The sequence below is a fragment of the Eretmochelys imbricata genome, chromosome 2, assembly GCF_965152235.1.
Source record: "Eretmochelys imbricata isolate rEreImb1 chromosome 2, rEreImb1.hap1, whole genome shotgun sequence".
Lineage (NCBI taxonomy): Eukaryota > Metazoa > Chordata > Testudines > Cheloniidae > Eretmochelys > Eretmochelys imbricata.
The window spans coordinates 247,630,518-247,645,322 of NC_135573.1; the positions used below are offsets into that span (position 1 = coordinate 247,630,518).

At 43.3% G+C, this 14,805-nt stretch overlaps 1 protein-coding gene across 5 annotated transcripts in view; it reads right to left on the bottom strand.

Annotated features, from left to right (window-relative positions):
• The window catches only part of ZMYND11 (zinc finger MYND-type containing 11), a 161,242-nt gene extending 158,500 nt beyond the window's left edge, over positions 1 to 2,742 (bottom strand). For 4 of the 5 annotated variants that reach the window (XM_077808348.1, XM_077808347.1, XM_077808346.1 and 1 more), the window contains exon 1: positions 2,547 to 2,742. The gene's annotated coding sequence lies outside the window, so the exon portion shown is untranslated. Of the gene's footprint in view, positions 1 to 1,693; positions 1,768 to 2,546 lie in introns of those variants that run through there. The other variant, XM_077808342.1, reaches the window with a different exon arrangement.
• Positions 2,743 to 14,805: the final 12,063 nt, after the last annotated feature.

Below are 14,805 nucleotides of genomic sequence, written 5' to 3' on the forward strand. Positions count from 1 at the left end.
AAAATCCAGTCAAAACAACAATAATTTATTTAGCTATAGAAAATTTGGGATTAAACGTGAACCCATGCAAGGAATTATTTTGAGTATACTTTCACTTCTTATGTAAAACAGCAGTCAGCAAATGCTTTACTTCCCTGAAGACTTTCTGTAACATGCTCAGAATGGCTGATAATAAAATTGTTTTTAAAATGTGTGAAGAGAGACTTGGTCCTTTGTGCTGAATGAGGAGGGACAAGAAAAACTCAAGGGATTGCAACCTGAACCACAAATTGCTTTTTCTGCGCCCCCCCTCCCCCCTTGTGCAAGAGATTCCCCTCAAGGAATTTCCTACAAAGGAACACCATAAAGTTCAATAAAAACAGGCTTCACAAAGGTGGGAGAAATTTTCTACCTTCCTCTTGTCCTCTACACTCCAATAGGGTATTTTAAAAAACTATTTTATTATATTTTTCAAGTAATACAATCAGTAAAGTGTGAGAGGAAGAGACTACTCTGAGATGTTAAAATGTCAAACTATCACTGAATTATACAATACTCAGCACTGTATTCAATACTTGATTTTTCAATATGTTTCTAGGTTTCTCAAGCCTGGTTCTTTACTAATGTCCTTTAAATGCTGTTCACTACTTTGCATTTGAACAAGACCTAACACACTTAAGGATAGATTCTGAGTGATTTTCAGGGACAAAAACTGTGAGCTCAGAAATGTCACACAAAGTTTCCCAAGTCCCCAATGTCACTATTTGACATACTGACTTGTCTCTCAAACTAAGAGAGAGCCAGGAAAACGTAATGCAATGCCCCACTACATTTCTGCTTTCTGTACTCTACATAAAGATTTGCTTCTCCTTGCACACTTTCACCTCTTAAACTTAAAACAAAAAAGGGAAGGAAACCTGGAGAGTCCTCTGGCAAATCTCTGAGACAGAAGGAGAGTCAGCACTTAAGTTAATGCTGTGGGAGGCTTAAGATAATTTGGAAATGAAGTTTTAAAAATATTATTTCAAAATTCCCTAGAACCAGGGCTGTCAAGTTTCCTGCAACACTTCTCAGGTGAGGAGAGTGAGTAAATCATTTCTGAAGAGGGAGGGAGGGAGCCTCACAAAGATTTGAGCCTCCAGGTGGCGGGGTGAGCTTCTCCACTCACATATGTGAAACCAGAGCCAATCCGCCCAGGCCCTACTGCCCCAGAGGAGCTAGAGCAGACAATGTGGGAGGAAGAAACCCACCCAGCAGGTGGGGAAGGAAAGTGAAGAGGGGCTGCCTGGATCTGATGAGCATCCTGGGGGGGCTTGGGGAGCAGGGGCCCACCTCCTGTTAGGGGGTGCTAGGGATATAATCCCCACCCTTACTCCATTCCCTCCTTTAGGAGACAGTTTGAGGGTGTAACATGCACCTTCCCTGACCATGTCTGCCTTAAGGGGGGGAACCTAACGCATCGCCGCCCCTCCCTCAGGGTCTGCCCTACGGGAGGGGGGGTACTATCTCTCCCCCAGCGTCTACCCTACCGGGGGGGGGGAGGGGAGGGTAAGAGGGAATATCGACTTCCTTCCCCTATCGCGCGTCTGCCCTGTGGGGTGAACTTGGGGGGCGGGGGTATTGCCTCCGCCCAGCGTCGGCCCTCCGGGGGGAGGTGGGGATACAGCCGTCTGCCCCCCGCCACGTGCCCCCTACAGGGGCTTGTCCCCCCTACCCGTGTCGCTCCTTCGGAGACCAGCCCGCAGAGCAGCTGCCATTATCCGGCCCAAGCCCCGTCTCTACGCAGACACCACCCCAGCGACAGACACAGGCGGGGCCGGGGGCAAACCAGGCGCCTTGCGTGTGAGGCCGGGGCGGGGGGTAGGGGCTGTGGCTGGCCTGCGCCACACCCCGCTCGGCCGCTCCTCTCACGCGAGGCCCCGGCTTCCCCCCAGGCCCTCGTGGAAGATTCGGGAGAGGATTTCTCGTGTGTCTCCCTCCCCCGTTTCCTTCCCCCCTCCCCCAGGTTATTTATTGTAACTTCAGTGTGTGGGGGGGCGCAATCCCGGCCCTTTGCAGCTGGAGCCCATGGGCAAGGGGCGCTTTTGTAAACGAGAATAAATAATAGTTAATATCCCCCCCCCGCGCAGTTTCCCTGCTCGATTTCCAAGCTGGCTAGGAGATTATCCTCCCCTCACCCCAACAACAAACAAAATCCTACCTTGCACCCCTCCCCCAGCAGCTCCCCACCTTTTATTAATTATGATTATTATTGCCCTCTCCCCCTTTGCTACCCCCCAGGCAGGATCCCCTTCTCCTACAGAGCAGCCCTTCCCCTGCTCCCAGCTCCTTGGATCACTGTATAGATTTTGTAGGTTTTTTTTTTTTTTTAAGGCGCCATGTTTATAATCCTCCATCATATTTAAAAAAAAAAAAAAAAAAAAAACCTACCCAGCACGAGACACGGTGTCTCCTCACCCCAAAGCCAGGGGGAGAGAGACAGAAACATCATCCACAGGGCTGTAAATTCAAGCCCCCCCACCTCCGCACGCGAACCCCTCCTCCCCAGACTCGAAAGTCTCTCTCACCTTGTGCTGTTGCTGCTGCTTCTGCTGCTGGAAGGGGGGGGGGGGGGGAGGACGGGGGAGGGAGAAGTTAAGCCAGGGGAAACTTTTCAATCGCTTCCCCAGGCCGCTGCTGCCTCCTCCTTCCACATATTTTTCCCCCCTCAGAGTTTTATTGTGTCTGAATATTCTCTCCCTCTCCTCTTCTGTCTGTCCACAGTTAAGGTTTCTGGGGTAAACAGGGTTTAGGATGGTGCGAGGGATATTTGGGAGAAGGAGAACTCTAGTGGTGTCTGCTGGAGTTGCTGTTTGTTTCTTTTTCCTTTTCTTTTATTATAATCAATTTAAAGCACATTCTTAACTGTTTATTAATTATATATTAGTTTTTAGATCATAATGTCAGGCCAGGACCCTTATTGCAGGATCAGGAGGTTAAGAGGGAATGTACATGAACCAAGGCAAGATAGCATGCACAATATCACAATACAATCTAGAAAAGGAGTACTTGTGGCACCTTAAAGACTAATAAATTTATTTGAGCATAGGCTTTCGTGAGCTACAGCTCGCTTCATCGGATCTGATGAAGTGAGCTGTAGCTCACAAAAGCTTATGCTCAAATAAATTTGTTAGTCTCTAAGGTGCCACAAGTACTCCTTTTCTTTTTGCGAATACAAACTAACACGGCTGCTGCTCTGAAACAATACAATCTAGAAATTCTGGACAAAATTTTTAGAAGGGACCACTGATTTTGGACACCCAAAAACGGAAGCATGCAAAATCCATGGCTACTCCTGAAAATTTGGCTGCATACACTTAGCTATGGTGTGATTACAGAATGGCTTTTTAATAAATTATTATTGCTGGGTGCATTTTGTATGTAATTTATAATATTTAGGGATATTTTGTGGTTTGTTTAGATATAATATAGTACATCTTATGGGGTGTCACAATATTAAATGAATATTTAATGCTTGTGTAGGCAAATAAATTCTAATTTTCATGTACATTAGAAATTACATAACAAGAAAGAAAGGAGCCTTGTAATTGCATTTCTTTTTGCAGTGCAACATCATATTCTGACACAGCATACTATCGCTCAATCCTGAAAACATTTATTCTTATGAAACATTTATTCTTATAACTTTACGCATGTGAATAGTTCCATTCATATAATAGACTACTCAAATGAATAAAGTTAATCACATACTTAATGCCTGATACAAAGACTTACACATGCTTAATTTTATGTGCTGTGAAGTCTCTCAATCATTCAACTGTATTGAAGTTAATGGGACTAACTGATAGTGCTTAAAGTTAAGCATTTGCATAAGTCTTTGCTGAATCAGGGCCTTAAGCCCTTTTTTAAAATTTGTTAAGCATCAGTAAAGCAGCTTTGGTTCTATTTTTTTAAGCAGTGAGAGAGAATTTTAGACTATCTAAAATAAATGATATAAATAGAAAAAATGTAAGTAGATAATCTACTTAAGTTTTCTTGATGGGTTTGCTTGATAGCAGACTACTTTTTATTAACAACACTGCATTACATGACTGTATATTACCATAAAAATATGGGTTTCATTTTAAAGTCAGGATTTTGATAAGCATACATCATTGGAGCTTTGCTGTCAATAAGTTACAAACCAGCTGCAACCTTATATTGAACAATTGGGTATAATTTCTGTTCTAGGGCTAGGATTTTTAAAGGAATTTTAGGTAGTTAAAGTTCTTTAGTGTATTAGACATTGTAATATGGGGCCTTTATCAGTTAGCACCTCTGGTAGCAGGATGGGGAGCTATACTAACCTGACCCCTATCCCCCTAATGGCACCAGACTCAATTCTCAAAAAGAAAAGGAGTACTTGTGGCACCTTAGAGACTATACCAATTCTGTGTATATCAAGTCCTTGTGATGACCCAGCCCAATAGCTGGGTTCTAGTAGTATCTAGCCCCTTTAAGATAATGGAGAGTTAGAAGTCCCATAACTCTAATGGGGGCTAGACAGCCTTAGGTGTCCTGGGTTTAGCACCTTCTCTTTGGAGTCCTTGGCTGGTGTAGATACGGGAACCCAGCACAGGTGCTGATTTTGTTTTTGCTGGTGGGTGCTTTTGAAGAGGTGTGTGTGTTTGGGGAGAGGCTATTTTCAGCATATTTATTCACTTCTTTCATATTCTAGTTACTGAATATGTGTCTGTCATTGGTATCTTAGCAGGCAGAGAGGAGCAGGTGTGGGGCACCTTGGGGGAGGAGGCCTCAGAGGAAGAGGTAGAGAGAGGGTGAGAAGAGGTGGAGTGGGGGCAGGGCCTTTGGGGAAGTGGCAGAGCGGAAGCAGTGCCTCCAGGTGAATCACAGGCAGGGCCTCAGGGGGAGGAGTCTAAGCAGGGCTGGGCCGTGGGACTGAATGTGGGGTAGGGCCATAGTCTGGTCACTGGTGCCCCCCCCCCCCACACACACACACTTCTAGGGAGCTTCCAGCACTCCCGCCCACTCCCCAGACTCAAGAATCATGCACTGCCTATGACTGTGGCTCATGGGTGCTGAGCACCCCTATTTTTTTTTCCAGTGGGTGCTTGAGCCCCAGAGCACCCACGGAGTTGGTGCTTATGGAACCCAGGCCCACCCACTCCACTGGTTTCCAACTCAGGGAACATATTTAGAATAGCCACCGTCAATCCGTCTCAATCCTTTGTTGCTCGATGAGCTACCTCTCCACCTCTGCAGGCTTTTCATGCCTCTTGCCCTAATTTGCCCTCTTTGGAGTGTTGGGTTCTCTAGCAGCTTTTTCACCAGCCTGTTGGAAGAATCCTCACTTTACAATCCCTCTCTGTGGACTTCCTATTTCTTCAGGAGGTTTCTCCTCTAATTGAGGCCCTTAGCCTTTTATCATGCCCCAGTGCTTCCCTGCCTGTGGCTATGTTCACACTACACAGCCTTGTGTCGCTACAGCAGTACCGCTAAAAGTTGTGTGGTGTAGCCACTGTTTGTCGGCTCTCCTGCCAAGAAAAAACTTCCACCCCAACGAGCGGCATTTGCGTTGTTGGCAGGAGAGCGCTCCTGCTGACAACATGTTGTTCATACTGGTGCTTGTCACGGCAAAACTTTTGTGTTTTCAGGGTTTGTTGCTTTTTAAACACTTCTGAAAGACAAAAGTTTTGTCATTCAATTGTCAGTATAGACGGTCTAATTAACTGCCTCCTAGTTACTGGGTGAATTAACTACTTACAAGTGTACCTGAGCTGCCTCATTTCCCCTCATGGGGCCTGTGAGAAGTAGGCTGGGCCCCTAACTCCAGAAGGCCCGCTACTTTCTGACAGATGCCCAATTTAATTGGGGTTTGGATGCCTAACTCCCTCAGGTTCCTTTGAAAACCCAACCCCATATCATTTTTAAGCACTATAAATAGTAAGAGGAAAAAGGATATACATCATGATCTAACAAGCCCTTATTCCCAGGAGTAGGTCTTAGTTTTACAAAGATTCATATTGACTTAGGGCAAAACTGCAATTGTCTTCAGCCCTAGCATGATTAGTCCCTTTGGTTCTCAGAAACTATGGTGATCGTTATCACATAAATGTTTGGGCCGCAGTCTTGCAAACATTTATGCACATGCAGGATTGGGGCTTTCAGGTTTGTCCGCATTAGAAGTTTTTATTTGTTGTTAGTGATTGCCAGATCATTTGTGGTAGTTAACATATTTGTAAAGGCTAAGCTGGATACTCTCTAAAGGTTTGTTCCAGGATACAAATTTTGGGTCTAAATAAAGGACAAACATTTGTATTCTGGAAGAAATGTTCAGGGAGTGTTCATACTGAGCCTAAAAATGTGTCACCAACTTCTATGCAGTGTTGTTGTAGCCGTGTTGGTCCGAGGATATTAGAGAGACAAGGTGGTGAAGGAATATCTTTTATTGGACCAAGTTCTGTTTGTGAGAGAGACACACTTACACAGAGCTCTTCTTTAGGTATGGGAAACATAGTTGGAGTGTCACAGCTAAATACAAAGTAGAACAGAGTAAGCATTTGCTGACTAACTCAAACCAGGTAATCAGTTAACTCAAAGTAAATAACCCTAGTGTAGACCTCCCCAGAGAAATAGGAATGCTTAGGGCCGAATCTTGCAAGATGCTGATCTCCCACATTTGCATGAGTATCAGCACCTTGTAGGATCCAGCTTCAAGCAGATAAACATTTGCATAATATAGTCCGTAGGCAGGGTCTTGATGGACAAAAAGGGTGTGTTTTTCAGGGCATCTCTGCAGAGGAACATCCAGAAAAATGATTCCAAATTAACTCAATTAATTTGAAGTGGATTAGTTAAACTTCATTAAACCCCTGTGACCCTATTCAGAATTAAAGTAGCCTTAATTTTGTTTAGTTTAATTCCCTTCCAAAGTTATTTAAGCTACATGGAATCAGGGCCACTTTAATTTTGAACAATAGTGTACACACAGGGATTTAATGTGGTTTCACTAATCCACTTCAAATTCACACCTTTAGTTAATTCAGATTAATTTTCCTGGATGACCCATTTGAGTTAGCATTAAACATGATTGAAAAGACTTCTTAATACTGATTAAGATGCAAGATTGAAGCCAGGTTAGCTGGCCCTGTTATAGCCTTGGCACCCTTACAGTCTTTTATCTGCATTTATTTCTGAATCTATATTTAAGGTTTCCCCTTTGGCCAGTAAGGTTTCAATTAGGAAACAGCACTAAAATAACTAATTTTAAAGCTCCACGGTGAGAAGCAGTCAGAGATTAGGTAGGCAGACAACAGGAAGAAAATTCCACTTTCCATGAGTGCTGGGCAGTTTGTTCCCTCATAGGCCGTGCCAACTGTTTGTTAAGGCAACTGCTCAATTAGGAGTGTCCTAACCCTCCCCACAAAGTAGTGTGATTGGCTGCTGAGAGTAATAGGCAGCTAGAGTTACATGGCGTGTCAGCATAAAATTCAGGGTGTTTCCTTTCTCCTCCTCTTGGATTGGAAAGTCTCTATAAAGGCAAAACTAAAAAGACAAATGTTGCTTACTTTCTGAACTAGAAAGCAAACTTTTGCTACTAAAGTAACTCAGTTCAGAAAGTCACAAGTGTTTGAATAGCTATAATCAGGAGATTGCATTATAATGGAAAAGCAAATATTCAAAAGAGCCAGTTTGTTACTTGGTTCAGGGAAAAGAAAATATAGTAACAGTTAAACAATACAAAGAAAATATGAAACATTTACTTCCCTTCCTAAAGTATTTCCCTTCAGAAAATAAAACCTATTCAAGGTAGAAGAAATAGTTAAGGCCAGGTCTAAACTACAAACTTTTGCCAGCATAAATTATATTGGTGAGGAGGTGTGATTTGTGACTGATATAGCTGTGCCAACAAAAGCCCCTATGATAGACACAGTTATACCGGCAAAACTGCACTTTGCCAGCATAGTTTATTTTGCTCGTGAGGGGGGGACTGAAATAAGTGCAGCTTTGCTGATATAGGATGCTTCCATATGTGGTGTGTTTTGCTGGTATTGTATATCAGTCTAGCTATACCAGGAAAATCTTTCAAGTATCAGCCTGCCTTAAGAGACAGAACTATTTTTTAAAGCTAAATTCTTTCTTTAGATATATGTACACACACAACTCTTGAAGTAAAGAGCGTGCATGCATGTACATTTAATTTAAGTTTCAGAGGCTTGCCCAATCTGGGGTTCACGATAATCTCTTTTTATGAAGTAATTTGCACTTTAAGGTTTAAATAAAAACAAACAGAAAAACAGAATTCTATATTGGGCTAAACAATTAAAGCACAGGATCTGTTGATAACCTATCAGGAGCCAATGATAAGGCATATGTAATTTTCCATAAACCAGCCACTACCATCAGCAAATAAGTGATACCTTCTGCCACTGTTAAAATGTTTACAAAATAAGGTCCTGATACTGAAACTGGTTCCACTTGGGCAGAAGCCTGAGTCATTTCCCTGAGCAGTATTGCCAGTGCTAAGCATTCACAAATCACAAGTCAGGCTCCACAGTGTCATAAGATTGGCTCTAAAATCATGAGACTTTGGCAATTAATTGATCTTTAAATATTCATGGTAAATAGGCCCAATGGCCTGTGATGGGATGTTAGATGGGGTGGGATCTGAGTTACTACAGAAAATTCTTTCCTGGGTATCTGGCTGGTGAATCTTGCCCATATGATCAGGGTTTAGCTGATCACCATATTTGGGGTCGGGAAGGAATTTTCCTCCAGGGCAGATTGGAAGAGGCCCTGGAGGTTTTTCGCCTTCCTCTGTAACAAGGGGCACGGGTCACTTGCTGGATGATTCTCTGCTCCTTGAACTCTTTAAACCATGATTTGAGGATTTCAATAGCTCAGACATAGATGAGAGGTTTTTCGCAGGAGTGGGTGGGTGAGATTCTGTGGCCTGCATTGTGCAGGAGGTCGGACTAGATGATCATAATGGTCCCTTCTGACCTTAATACCTATGAATCTGTGAATAATTTTGTGTTAAATCTAATTGCCTTCTGGTTTCTGAACTTTTAGGGTACATTCAGACCACATTTTCAGGCTTTTCTCCACAAACATGCAGGCTAGAAATAATACATTTTTACTGAAAGCTAAGATTTTCATGTAATCACTTGACTCCAGGAGCTAAGGCTTTAAGCAAAACAATAAATATAATTAGATTTTACCAGAGTTGGCAGTATTGGGCTTGTCTATTCAGAGGTTGTACTGCTTTAGCTATAGCAGCACAGTAAAAGCAGTACAGCCCCCTTAGTGTGGAAGTAGTTATACCACTTAGAGCCCTGCAACCCAACCAGAATCTGGCAGGACCCAACTAAAAGTGTCGGGTCTGGGTTGGGTGGGAAAACAACCCAACCCTCTCAGGCTCAGCAGCATTCGCTCAGGGTCGGCATGGCTGCGTGCCCTGCCCTGCTCCAGCCAGCTGCTGCCATCTCGCTGCACTGTGCGTACTGAGGAGTTGCAGCGCCTCTCACTCTGCAGCATACACAAACCACAGCAGGGGTTGGCGGAGTAGAGGAGTGAGGGACACAACTACTGCCATGCCAATCCCATGGACAGGAGGCAGCAGTGGCACTGGCTCAGGGGCAGGGGCAGGGTTAGGGTTGGGTTGGTTCAGAAAATGACTTGACCCTCTAGGGCTTGGGTCTGGGGTGGGCTGGGCCTAAAAATTAGTCACGAGCAGACCTCTAATGCCACTATAAAAGTGCTCTAGACTGGGCCAAATTTTTGTCTGTTATGGTGCATTTTAGACTGCCATAGCTATTCCTGTATGGCAAGGGGAAGAAGCTATACTAGTATAAGGCACCTTTATACCACTATAACTATGTCCGTACTTGGTGGGAACAGGTATAACTATTTGGTAACTGAATAGATATACCAGTACAAAAATTGTGTGTACACTGGGATAAACTCATTGTTCCAGGAAGTTGTTGAGGCCAAAAATATTGGACATTTGTATGCATAACCAAGAATAGCCTGCATTATAATGAAGGCTGTGAGTTTGTCACAGAAGTCACAGCTTCTGTGACTTTCTGTGACCCTGGAACAGCTCAGGCAGCCCCTGGGCCAGTCACACCAGCCACTGCTGGGGCAGTCTCAGGCCACTGCGCCCGACCCCCCAACAGCAGCAGGAGAAGTTTGGGTGTGGGAGGGGGCTCAGGGCTGGGGTACAGGGTGGGGTGAGGGCTCTGGACAGTGCTTACCTTGAGGGGGGGTTCCCTGGAAGCGGCAACATGTCCCTCCCTCTCAGCCAATGGGAGCTGCAGAGCTGGCAGCATGTGAAGCTAGGAGCTTAGGGAGGGACATGTTGCCACTTCCAAGAAGCCGGGCAGGGAACCTGCCAGCCCCGCCAACTCCCCCTCCCCCAGCACCAGCAGGGGGCCTGGGCTGCTCGCACCCAAGCACCCATGGCGACCCCCAGACCACCCCCCAGCACCTGTAGCACTCCACCCCCCCACCAGTGCCCTCCAGCACCCACACACCCCCAGTACCTACAGTGCCCCCCGGGCCACTCCACCCCCAGAACCTACGTCCCCACCCCCCACAAAGCACCTACGGCACTCCCAAGATTTAGTCAGGGGTATAGTACAAGTCATGGACAGGTCACAGGCTGTGAATTTTTGTTTACTGCCCATGACTTTTACTAAAAATACCCATGACTAAAACATAGCCTTAGTTATAATTCATAACATTTTTGAAGGGATATTAAACCCAGTGCCAATTTCTAACTATTAGAAATCAGGATGAAACCTCATGTGAGTGACAGATTAACCCACATCAGCCACTGTGGGGTTGTTATACCTTCTTCTGAAGCACTTGCTACTGGCTACTGTCAGAGACAGGATATTGGACTAGATGGACTTCAGGTCTGACCACATATGGCAATGCGTTGTTCAGGGAGGTTCTGTAAGATCTCAGAGAAGCACCTGCACAGAGCCAACTGTAGGATCATATCTCACTATCCTGTCTATGACCATCTCTAATACTGATGGAATTTAAAGATTACACAAGGACATGACATCCAAATAGGAACTTTTTATGACAGGAGACTGTTCGAAGAGTGGAGGACAGTCAGGCATTTATAATGTTAGGTCTTCTACCTCATGTGGGGTTTGTGTTTCTAAAGCACATAAAGAGTAGATAGATTCTTTATTTGGCAATTTTAGCTAATAATTGCATTGCAGTCAGCAGATGGCAATTTAATCTTTTAAAAGGTTTCTCATTAAAATGAGAATTTGTTAAACTTTTAAACTTAATAGCAACAGTGTGTGTGTTGCACATGCACTTTTTCTCATTTTGTGAGAAAGCTCCTAAATTAGCCAGGCACCCTGTTGAAAAGGGATGTTAGCAAATATTGAAAGGTCCAGTTTCCATGGAAATAATAACTTTGCTGTCCTGATTTTTCTGTGTTTAAGTCTTGAACATAATATTGAATTTTACAAAGTTTCACTGAAATTCTTTAATTTTAAAATACAAAAAAGTGAAAAATACTCAAGTTATTGCAATTTGAAACAAACATTTGTGATTAAAAATGTACATTTCTGGCCCTCAAGATAAACTCATTGAATGTATAAGCTTTGAGTTCTTCCCTGCATTTATTGACATTATTGCACACACAAGTGAATGCAACTTAAAATGTAAAAAATAAATTTTGATGTCAGTGTATAGAGGTCTCTATGGCCTATGCATAAAACTGATGCTGTACAACTTTTGTGCATTTATTTCAGTATAGAATGTATATATTTTAGAGGAAAAATACAGGCTTATCTATTGAATTAAATGCTCACCTGTAAGTGACAATACTTGATTTGTTAATGAGAACACTATTTCCAAGAAAGAAAGTGGATGCACCTTTGTGAATTATATTGCCTTTACTGCAGGTAGAATGTAGGACAAGGACACCACAGAGGCAATGGGACACCATGAGTAAAATCCATTGGGTTTTCCTTTTGTATTCCTGCAGATCTACAGGACAGTTCCACAAACTATTGCCTTTACTCATATGCATAGACATGTGTAAGACTGATGTTATACATATGATTAATCCCATTAAATCTGCAGGGGAATAAATTCTTTGTTTCATCTTTCTAAAATCTGAGTTCAACATGTGTGTAAAGTTACCCACAAATAAAAGATCGGATTTGGATGTGTTCTAAAGTCCATTGCAAGCACTGGAAAGATTCCCATTGACTTTAATGACCCTTGGATCAGGCCCTTTCAGCTTTTCTCAGACGTGGCACATGTAGCCACCAGGGGCTTTTCTTGCTGCCACGGCCTTCTGGTGGTTATGTGGGCGGAGGGGAAGCAGTGGCCCTTCTCTGGAGACACAAAAGCTGGAGGAGCAGGCAGCCAGTGAGTTTTCCACCTTCCCATGGGCAGTGGGGTTGGGCTTGAGCCATGGGGTGGCAGGCTCCCCACTCCCTCCCCCAGGCTGCCTTCCCTAGTGCCCCATTGCCCCTGGCTCCCACTGTTCTGTGCCCACCTCCCCATCAGGGCTCAATAAGTCTGCTGTGAAAAATAATATGTGTGTGTGTTTGTTAACATCACTTTTCACAGTAGACTTAGTAGCTAGCAAGTCTTTATATAAAAAACAAAACAAAACAAAAAACCAACAGCCAAAAAAGCAAAAGAAATAAGAAAAAAGACAAGACTATGTCAAGGCACCTTATTTGTGTTTCTATTCTGTTTAGGCCCAGTAAAGAACAGAGACAACTGTACATTATTTTTATTATTGAGTTTGCAAAATAAAGTCCTACATAAATAAATTACAATGATTTGTGCATATTTATTTGTTTTTCCTAAAGTTAATTAAGTATTTTAGGAAAAATGGTCAGAGTGGCCAGCAGCAAGAGTGGATGGCCGTATTCTGAGGCCACCAAAAAATTTGTTGTGAGAACCTCTGCCCTAGATGACCTACCATGGCACAAGCTACATTTCATCATGCAACTCCAAGCACATTTTGTCCTCCTACCTCCATTCCATAAGATGTGGTTAAATGAACTTGAATGCTGGACATTTTGTACCCCCAACCAAACATACAAAGATAAGACAGCAATCATAGGAAGACAGTATTCCAGGTGACAAGACATATGTATGTCTCTCTTATATAAAGAGGAAGATAAACTAGAAGTATTAAACCACCTTAGGCTCTAGGTGAATTAAATTTGACTTCTAAAACAAAAAATAGAGAAAAATCTTAGGTTTCCAAATTAATACATTATTTTGATCTGTTTTGGGAAAATGAGGAAAATAAAAAAGTTTAACTGTCACAGGGTGCTCTACGCACTCCTAGGATGGTACCTCCTCCTGGTCACTCTGCAGAACAGCTCACCAGATCAACACCCTTTCCTGCTGTTGCTCACCATCCCTCTGCTTCTCTTTGCAGCCTCTCTTGCTCCAGGAGCTGCTACAGCCTCTCTATGACTTGGCCCTAAGGCCAAGTCACTCAGCATTCCCCACTTCTGGGGCAGAGCCCTTCAAAGTCTCAGTCACTCCCACAGTGACCCAGGCAGTCTTCCAGTTCACTGCCCTGCCAGTACCACTTTGCCAATGGTAGGTAACCTAGTACCTCTACTCCAGGTTGCAGTTTAGGGACTTTACAACAGCCAAGGTCTGTTCAGTCCCCAACCTAACTCTTTAGGCTGCTTCCTGCCCCAGCACTCCCCCCTCTCTGGGCCTTGCTAGCCTCTTTACTTCCTCCTTCCAGGGAGCAACCATGAATTATTTGTTGCTATAGCCCCCGAACACACCTCCCTTCTACCAGGAAGTTTTTAGAGACTATCTCCCTATAGTCCCCTTCTGATTATCAGTTCCCTGGCTTTATAGAAGCCCTGCCTGTTCCCACACAGGTGAGCTTCCCCTAATTAGGGCTTTCCATTAGCCCCTGGAGGGCAAGAGTGGGGTGGACAAAAATAGAAGGAATGCCAAAAATAGAAGGAATATTTGATAACTGAATTCCCAGAAATTGTGATATATGATCACTTATTTCATACCCTCCAGTAAGTATAAAGAGATACTTTTCTAGTATTGTTCAGAAACGTTTGAAAACAGTAGTAGTACACCTGATCTGGAATAAAATAGCCAAATAGAACTATGCATTTTACTGATGATGAAATCTCAGCTGATGGAGGTTTAAAAAAAGAGAAGAAGAAAGTAAAATTGAAATAGATTTTCATCAGAGAAACATTTAAATGATTAAATTTGCATTCTCCATAGGAAATTGAATCGACCAGTAGACTCTTAAGTTGATAGTATGGTAGGCGAGGTTTACCCAGAACCCTTTTATTTTTTTAAAATGGTGCATTTTAGAACTAAATTCTGCACAGCTGGATATGATAAAAGCAGGGCAACACCATCTGCCAAAAAGACTGAGACTGAATTCTCTTGCTGGATTTATTTATGCTTTGTTCCTTAAATCAATAGGAAAAAAATCTATTTAGGATTTTGTTCATACAACATATTAAGGGGGTTTCCTGAGAAAGGAATCAAATCAATACACTAAAGAAGATTGTTATTCTTAATACTAGGATAGCTGTAAAACCGTGAGCCCATAAACTTGGGGTCCACTCCAAGTATATGAAGAAAGGAAAAGAAAATGTAATACTTTGTGAGGGTAAATGTCAGGAATTGGGGCTTGCAGCTGAGCCTGGGACCATTAGACCTACTTCCATAGTGAGCAACATAAGATTCCCAGCTGAATCACTGCTGGCTTGCAGTGGAATCACCTGATTGGCCAGACTGTCTGATTGGCTGGAGGAACCAACAAACATGCTC